The following is a 9,127-nucleotide window of genomic DNA, read 5'->3' on the forward strand; positions in this document are numbered from 1 at the left end:
ACCGTCAAGCTGCTGTGCCACAGATAGAAATGCTTCTTTACTAAAAGATGGATACTTTGTAGCTCAGTTTGTCCAGATTTTCTCTATTTTGTAGTTTTTGACATTAAATTTGATCATATCCTTTTGTCAAAATCTAGCAGTACATCAGTAGATATACATCTTACACACAATGCATAGAGGCTCAAGACCATCACATTATTAATAATACTTCTTTTAGCTGTAAATTAGGTTTATCATTGATGCTCAAAAGAAAGAAGTCAACTGTTTTATGTAATTTATTTGGTGTGGTAGTGAAAGATAGTGAAAGGTGTAGTAATTGACCGTCCTCCCATTTTTTTACCTACTGAAGAATGTATTTGTGTTTAAATTTCATGCTGTAATAAATACTAGGCGAAACAAGGTCAGCAGTATCATTCAAAGCACAAATGCCTTCAGTTAAATACTTGATATGTTCTTTTTTATGTTCCTACCAAGGATGTAGCTATGGGAACTGCAGTATTTCTGAGAACAGGAATCATGAGGAAAAAGTCACTAAAGTTTTAGGAAGCACATTATTGTTTTTTTTTTTTTCATTATTTTTTAGTTTTGTTTCTCCAAGTGACACAATTCGAAATATCAGACAATTTGTTATAGAAGGCAGGTTGTAGAATTTATTTGGTTGCCATAATTGTTTTCAGCTATTTGTTTCTGATTATGAAATAAATATGCATTATTTTATTTCTGCAGCTGTGAGTCAGTTGATCAAAGCCCACGGAATCTAGGCTGTATAACCCTTAATCTTTTGTTAAATTTGTACATCACTTATCACTGATGAGGAATCGATCAGGTGGTCAAACGGAATGTGTTCATTAATGGTAATGAACTTGATTGTATCTGAATTTCTGTCTAAATGTATATTGAACAATTGTCAGCTGTGAATTTTCATTATTATTAACAACTACATTCCATGGTATTACATTATTATATTTACACATACATATAAACATTTCCAGGAGGGGGTGCGGTGGCGCAGTGGGTTGGAACACAGTCCTGCTCTCCAGTGGGTCTGGGGTTCGAGTCCCGCTTGGGGTGCCTTGCGACGGACTGGCGTCCCGTCCTGGGTGTGTCCCCTCCCCCTCCGGCCTTACGCCCTGTGTTACCGGGTTGGCTCCGGTTCCCCGTGACCCTGTATGGGACAAGCGGTTCTGAAAATGTGTGTGTGTGTGTATAAACATTTCCATTACATTGCAGGAGTAGCTGTGTAAAGGACTGATCTGAGCATGATCATGAATATTTATACCTTATGGGGATGAACATTTACACTTTACATGAACTTAACAGATGGTGGGCGAAGTGAGTCTGGAAGAGGTGAGTTTCAAGACCCTTTTAAATGTGGAGAGGGATGCAGCAGTTCTGAGTGAGAGGGGGAGGCCGTTCCACCACAACGGAGCCAGAACCGATAACCCTCGTGCTTTACCTTCCGTGCGTGGGACCACCAAGCGGGCAGATGTTGCAGTAGTAGAAAGTTGCAATAGTCTAGACAGGATGTCACCCTTGCCTGGACAAGTAGTTGCACGGAGTCTGTTCAGGCAAAGTAACTTGCTCAAGGGTACTATAGTCAGAGGTGGAGCTCAAACGTGTGACCTTTGGACCAAAAGGCAGCAGCTGTAACCACTACGCTACCAGCTGTCTAGTGCAAATGATTCCAGAGTCTATGTAAATCTTTCCACCATGCTCTAGATCTAAAACCCTGAAGCCCCCTTGGGTCTTGGCCTATGTCTCCATTTAACATTAGTATGACCGGCGCAACCTGTGTTCATGAGTCTGGCCACTCTGTGGTCCCTTGTCAGCACTCTCCAGACAGAAAAGACTCATCTATCCAGGGCTGCTGGCAAAACAGCCTCTCACCCACCTAATGGCTCCAGGCAGAAGGCTACAGAGCACTTATCAGGCCAGGTTCACCACATGTCAGGCAGAGACATACAGAGCTGTTTACACAACACTCAGCCGCTTTCCAGCCCTTGAAATTCACTTAACACCTTAACTGTTTCTACTCTTAATCTTACAATGATACAGCAAACCACCGAGGAGCTGAATTTTATATATAGAAAATATTCAATATATATATTTTTTTTATAAAATATATTACATTATGATATATTTCACTTATAAAAGTATATATGTTATTTTAAAATTTTGTATATATGTATAAAATATAGAAATTACATCTAGGGATAGCTGGTGATGTAATAGTTAGTGCTACTGTCTTTGGGCCCAAAGGTTTGACCCCCACCTTTGGCTGTAGTACCCTTGAGAAAGGTATTTACCCAGAATTGCTCCGGTAAAGTTCCCGAGCTGTATAAATGGATAAGTAACTCTTACCTTAATATTGTTAGTCTCTCTGAAGAAAAGTGTCTGCTAAATGAATAAATGCAGGAGCAGATTTTTGAGTTTCTCGTAAGAAGACTTTCGAGAGTCACAGGAGTTTGACTGTTTTGGAGATAAATTGATAAATTGTTTTAACTGATGTCATTATGGTAATGATGAGTCGAACAAAATTCCAACATGTTTTTAATTGTAAACAAGCATTTTTGTTTAAGGACACACACTTACCATGGACATCATCTCATTGCCAATGCTGCTGGTCTGCTCAAAGAAAAAAATAAAAATGTAAATGCAGGATTTTAATAACTCCTGTGTTGATCACACTGGATCCTTCAGGGGAGGAGGTAGAAATTTCGTAAATCTAGAACAAACAGGAACACATTAAGGAGGAAAAGCTTTCAGCACCGTCTTTATAGTTTATATCTCCGACTGGGAATCATGGGCAATATTGTCAATCAAGACTTACCTAAATTAGAGCTAGAATTAGACCTAGAGCTTTAATTTTTTTTAATTATTATTATTTTTTTTTTTTCCATGTTGCTTTATATCAGCTAGAAAATTGTGGAAAATCACAGTACTGGATGCCATTTGTTTCAGCAGTCACAGGCTGCATGCTGAGAATCACAATCATGTTAAGATATAAAGCACAGAAATCGTAAAAGTGAATTTCCTATATTTTTTCTCAATTTTTACTAGATTGCCTGCTGAATACTAATGATTTCGGAATATCGTGACGGTCTGTCTGTAACTGTCAGTTTTCCTACTTTACGAGTGACCAAAAAAAAAAACATTTAAAGTACAGGACTTTCATTTTACTGTGTGGAAAGCGTGAAGCAGAAAGTCACTTCTCTGCAAGCACATTAGCCATAGAGAAAAAGTGGTTTGAGAAAAAAATGTGTTTACAAAACTCCCACGGCACTCAGCACTATGTAGGATTTGTTAAAAGGTCAAGCAAAATGCTTGTTGAAATAAAGCATAACTATTAATGCCCTCACATTTTTCTTTTCTTTTAACTGCAGTACAGTAGGTTCTTTATTGCAGGTAAGGTCCAAGACTGCAGTAAGAAACTCAGATACTGCCTCTGCAATAAATCATTATTATGCGAGTGACACTTTTGGGACAGGAAACTTATATAGTTTCATCAGCTTCAACCATACAGCAAGTGTGTCCCCCAACAACAATAAAATAATAATAATAATAATAATACATACAGTGTGAACCGCTTGTCCCATACAGGATGACGGGGAGTCGGAGCCTAACCCGGCAACACAGGGCGTAAGGCTGGAGGGGGAGGAGACACACCCAGGATGGGATACCAGTATGTCGCAAGGCACCCCAAATGGGACTCGAACCCCAGACCCACCAGAGAGCAGGACCCGGTCCAACCCACTGTGCCACCGCACCTCTAATAATAATAATAATAATAATAATAATAATAATAATAATAATAATTACATGATCATGATGTATTAATTACCAAATGACTCATCACAAATGAACAGAAGAGTAAATGTATGACGAAAAGGCATTTTCAGCTTTTAACCTGCAAAGAGATGTAAAACTTGGTCATCATGAACAATCTGCTACATTGTTAAACGGTCTTTGGTATGGATGGTATGCTTCTGCACTGAGTTGTTATAAATCAGTATAATTTGAAAGTATTTACGTTGAGCAAAAACATGTAAAAATTGGTTACAGACAAGTCCACTGAGAACAGCGCTCACATTTTCATTCACCGGTTCCTTTTGCAGAGAAAAGAACATCTCGGTGTTTGCATAAGTTCACGATTTTACCTGCCTTTGTCAATTTAACATTATTCATCTGGATTCTTTGTGTAGTCTTTTCTTTTTGGGATCCAGCAGAGGATATCAGTCGACACAGCAGTGCATCTCTTTAATTATTCAATATTTACTCAATCTATCTGCTTTTTCCACAAAATTCCGGAAACGAGATTTGCATCAACAGCACCACCGTGCACCTTCAGTTACACCATAAAACTTTGAATGCAAATCATCTCTTGAATGTATGATTCTCCGTCGGAAGGCAATAATGATCACTAAAACTTCTTTTTTTTTTTTATGGTTGCCGACGCTATGGATGACAATTCCTGCGATGTGTTTCAAACTAGAAGTGCCAAATGGAGCAAACACAGATCATTTGAGCAGATAACACCAAGGTCTCCATTTCTGAAGCTTGTAACCCAGGGGTTGTTTCAATGATTGACATCTGTGAACTTGCCTTTAGGCTAAAATAGCAGTAGGAGTATTTTCAGGCTAAGCTCTGCAGGGCATCTTTTTCATGTTATCCCCAAGAACCTCCACATGGCAGATAAAGTACTACAGGAAGAGGCTTTGTGTTGGTTTCTATTTGTGGGAGTGAAATACATAGCGGTGTTTGTATCTGTCACACACATGTCTCTCATTAGTCTACCTTCAGCACCGACTATGCACTATATCCTTGTCAGGTGCTATATACAGTTATACTATAATCCCTCAAAAGAACAATGACATCAGGGTTCTGCTAAATTACATTTATTAATTCGGCAGGCACTTTTCTCCGAAGCAACTTCCAATGAACTCTATGTAGCGTTACCAGCCCACACACCTTATTTACCATGGTGACTTACACTGCTAGATACACTACTTACACTGGGTCACTCATCCATACATCAGTGGAGCACACTCTCTCTGTCGCTCACACACTATGGCTGAATCTGAACAGCATGTCTTTGGAGTGTGGGAGGAAACCAGAGCACCTGGATGAAACCCACACAGACACAGGGAGAACATGCAAACTGCACATAGACTGAGCAGGGATCAAACCCACATCCTCTCGCACCAGCCAAGTGCTGTAAGATAGCAGCACTACTTGCTATACCACCGTGTCAGCCAAATTGAACACACTTGTGAGCTTGCCTTCAAATATACATGTGCCGTATGGAATTATATGGAATTCATACATATATATATATATATATATATATATATATATATATGTAATTTTTTTTTTTTAATTTATTTGCGAACCATACTTGTTACCACTCCATCCAACAGCTATGCTTATAAAAGGTTTCTCTCCCAAATCTGATGGTGTTGTAAAACTGAGCTTTTCTCATGTGAACTGCGCAAGGAAACGTAGTCAAATATGGTTTAATGAACATTGACGTGATGATGCACAAAGTCGCCCTGAGTGCAGCGTGTGGTCGGATCCATCGTCCACTCCACCGTGCAGTGTGAGGATAACCTTGGTTTGAACAATGGCCATGCCCAGGAGCACGGTGGGTACCTAGTTGACTTTAAATTCCAAGGGTTTTTGTCTTCCGGCTTCTTTTTACTCCTCTTGCTTTAAACTCTGCATCACTGTGGCTAATTTTGCATGTTGCATCCATCTCTTCACATTTTCGTATCTTGTATTACATGCCCTGCAGCAACCTGTTGGGAAAGGTGCTCAACAAAAATAAAGTGAATTGACTTGCAGGCACTGGTGTGTGAGGCATGGAAGAGGTCTGTACCTCAACAGCTCTGAATCAAAACGCCGGCAAGCAGCTTTGCGCTCAGTGCTTTCAGGGTCACGGGTCAAACTTGTCTTTGCTGAGTACATAAATTGGTGACACCATGAGGTACTCCCCCGTGGACTATGGGGGGAGGGGGTGTATGAGCCTAATTTTTAATGTAATGTATAACCCTAGCTTCTATCCTTAAGCTAATGATCTCAGAGTACAAAAATGTGAGACTATACCATACACAAAAGCTAATTACAGAGAAAATATAAGTAATTAGATTGAATTTTTATATCATGTTCCCATGTATCCCCCCTCCTCGTCTCTCTCCATTGGCTTCCTCTAGCTGATGCCTACAAGACCGTCAATGGAACTTCTTGATCCCCTGCCCAATACTTCAAAAAACCTGATCACTCACTAGGCTCCATCCAGACTGCTTCAAAACATGTTTCTTTTGAACCCATTTCTGTGCAATCTCAAATGTGCCTGATGAACATGTGCTGTGTTATCAGTTTAAATAAGTAAATAAATACACACACACACATATATATATACACACAGTACTTTGCAAAAGTCTTAGGCACTTAGATGTTTCACAAAAATATTTCTTTTAGACAGTGATTTAATGTCTTCTGCATTAGTGTCAATGGGAAAGAGCATATTTTAGATTTCCAAGCATTCCTTTTGGAAAAAGTTACAGTGTTACAGTAAGGGATTTGTATGTTGTTAAAGAAAGTGCACACAATGTGAAACTGCTTATTTCAAGTGGGGTTACAGCGAACCGGAGCGTAAACTGGCAACACAGGCTGCAAGGCTGGAGGGGGAGGGAACACAGCCAGGATGAGATGCCACTCCATCGCAAGGTACCCCAAGCAGGACTCAAACCCCAGACCTGCTAGAGAGCGGGACCCGGCCAAATCCACCATGCCAAGTGGTTGTTGACGACGGATGGTCACTAAGCTTTGTAGGAAATTTATTAATTAAGAGCATCATTTTCTGAAGCATTCTCACTTTACAGCTTTTTTCCCCAAGTGCCTAAAACTTTTGCACAGTGCAATATATGTGTAGCATGACGATACTAGCATTTTGACAACGTGTATCACTGTTTACAGTAAAGGGACAGCTGTGTGCTCATTCCTCACTCTGGAACTGCATATGTTTTAATTTGCTACCTAATTGTCGTTATCGCCCTTTGGGAACCATTCGTTCAAGGACAGACCAGCCAAATCCTGGGAAAGAGTCCCATGTTTACCACGTGAACCTCTGGAAAGAGAAGCCAACAGCTCAGAAGGTAGTTCTACTTGCTTGTGAAGGTAGAGATGAAGACCAAACACCAGACCAGATCATCAAATTGCTTCTGATACAAACCGCTGGCACTTTTTTTTTCAGCTTGCATTGCTCTGTTTCCCTCTCCCACAGGGATCCCCTGCAGGATCCAGCAGTGCATCTGCTGTCATCTCTGGTTGACCAGCCTGTCTTCCTGAGCACTGAGGCTGCCTCTTCCACACTCTTGTTCCATTATGATGTAAAGGAATAGACTTCCTTGGCTCCTCGATAGTGCTTTGCCAGATTTCATGACCTGCTTGTAACTGACCGCAATAGTAGTCAGTCAGACACATGTATGTACACCCATATACTCGTAGCTGGTGAGAGGACTTGTCAACAAATGTTCAGGATCCAGGGGGTGCGGTGGCGCAGTGGGTTGGACCGCAGTCCTGCTCTCCGGTGGGTCTAGGGTTCAAGTCCCGCTTGGGGTGCCTTGCGACGGACTGGCGTCCTGTCCTGGGTGTGTCCCCTCCCCCTCCGGCCTTACGCCCTGTGTTGCCGGGTAGGCTCCGGTTCCCCGCGACCCTGTATAGGACAAGCGGTTCTGATAATGTGTGTGTGTGTGTGTGTGTGTGTTCAGGATCCATTACTGGGGTAACAAAATAATCTGAAGTGACATCACAGCATTTTGCTGCTCCCATATTGAATCTTTGCTTCCCAAGTGACAGTGAGTACAGGTAGGTAGCAGATAAAACATCTGCACCTCCAGAGTTGGGGATGAGAACACAGCTGGCCCCTAAACGGCAATAGATGTCGTCAAAATGCCAGCACCTTCCATGAATGCTGCCGTGTCGTTCCTGAGATACCATAGAGAGTAACAGTAGTGCAGTAACCATCACGGTAGGTGACAGTTGGTAGCATGATGGTTAGACTTGCTACCTTGGGATCCAAAAGGTACAGGTTCAACTCTCATCTCCACCTCTTGGGCCCTTGAGCACGGTACTCATCCTGAATGGCTCTGGTAAAATCACCCAGCTGTATCAAGGGGTAAATACTCATAAATGTGTTGACATTGCAAATTGCTTTGGAGAAAAGCATCAGCTAAATAAATGTAGTGCACTGTAATATATTGAAAACTGGGGCTTGTCTCCCTGTGTAAGATCAATTCCATTTACATTTAATTTTGCAGGGAGTGAAGCATCAGAGAGGCAAGAGAACTTCTGTCAAAACTGACTCTGTGCTGGTCTGAAGAAAGTGAGGAACAGAAGTCAGATGAGCATGGAAAGTGAAGCTGCAATAGCACAAAGAAGGCAGGTGCTGGTCTCTTATGGTTTGCTGTGAGCAGTTATTCCAGCCCTCATTTGTGACTGGGAGGCCAAGCTTGACTGAGCAAAGTCGTGCAAATTCGCATGGGAAACACAAAATGAGACGGTATAGTGGGGAGACTGGACAAAAGAGGGAAGAAAAAAATAAACAAAAATAATAAAAAAAAAATCCTTGAACTCATTAAGGAGCATCTTATGAGCCATCTGTGTTTGCTTTAATTACATCTTTATGTCTAATGACGGTTGATGATTGATAGCAATTAGCGATGGCACAGATCGATCAACATGCATGCTCTTCTTGTAGAATCTCATCTTGAGCTCATGAATTGGTGCGAGTAAGTATGAGAAAATTTGTTGCAGCCAAAAAGTGTACTTCGATCAATACCATCCGCAGTGTAGTATTAACCGAGGTTGATCTGTCACAAATTGCCTGGGGATTATTTAAAAAAAAACAGTTTCTACACTGAAATACATTCAGGTATCAAATTTACAAATCACAGTATAATAAACTTTAAACCACATAAAGATGTTATTAATTCTGTTTGATGTGCTGTGATTTTTATGTAACAGGGATCTACTAGATACTGGATTGTTTAATATTGCCAATTATTATGTTAAGAGGAAGCATAAACTGATGTATCTTTATACCCTCCATGTCTAAAGTCACTATTTT

The sequence above is a fragment of the Scleropages formosus genome, chromosome 5 (assembly GCF_900964775.1).
Source record: "Scleropages formosus chromosome 5, fSclFor1.1, whole genome shotgun sequence".
Classification (NCBI taxonomy): Eukaryota; Metazoa; Chordata; class Actinopteri; order Osteoglossiformes; family Osteoglossidae; genus Scleropages; species Scleropages formosus.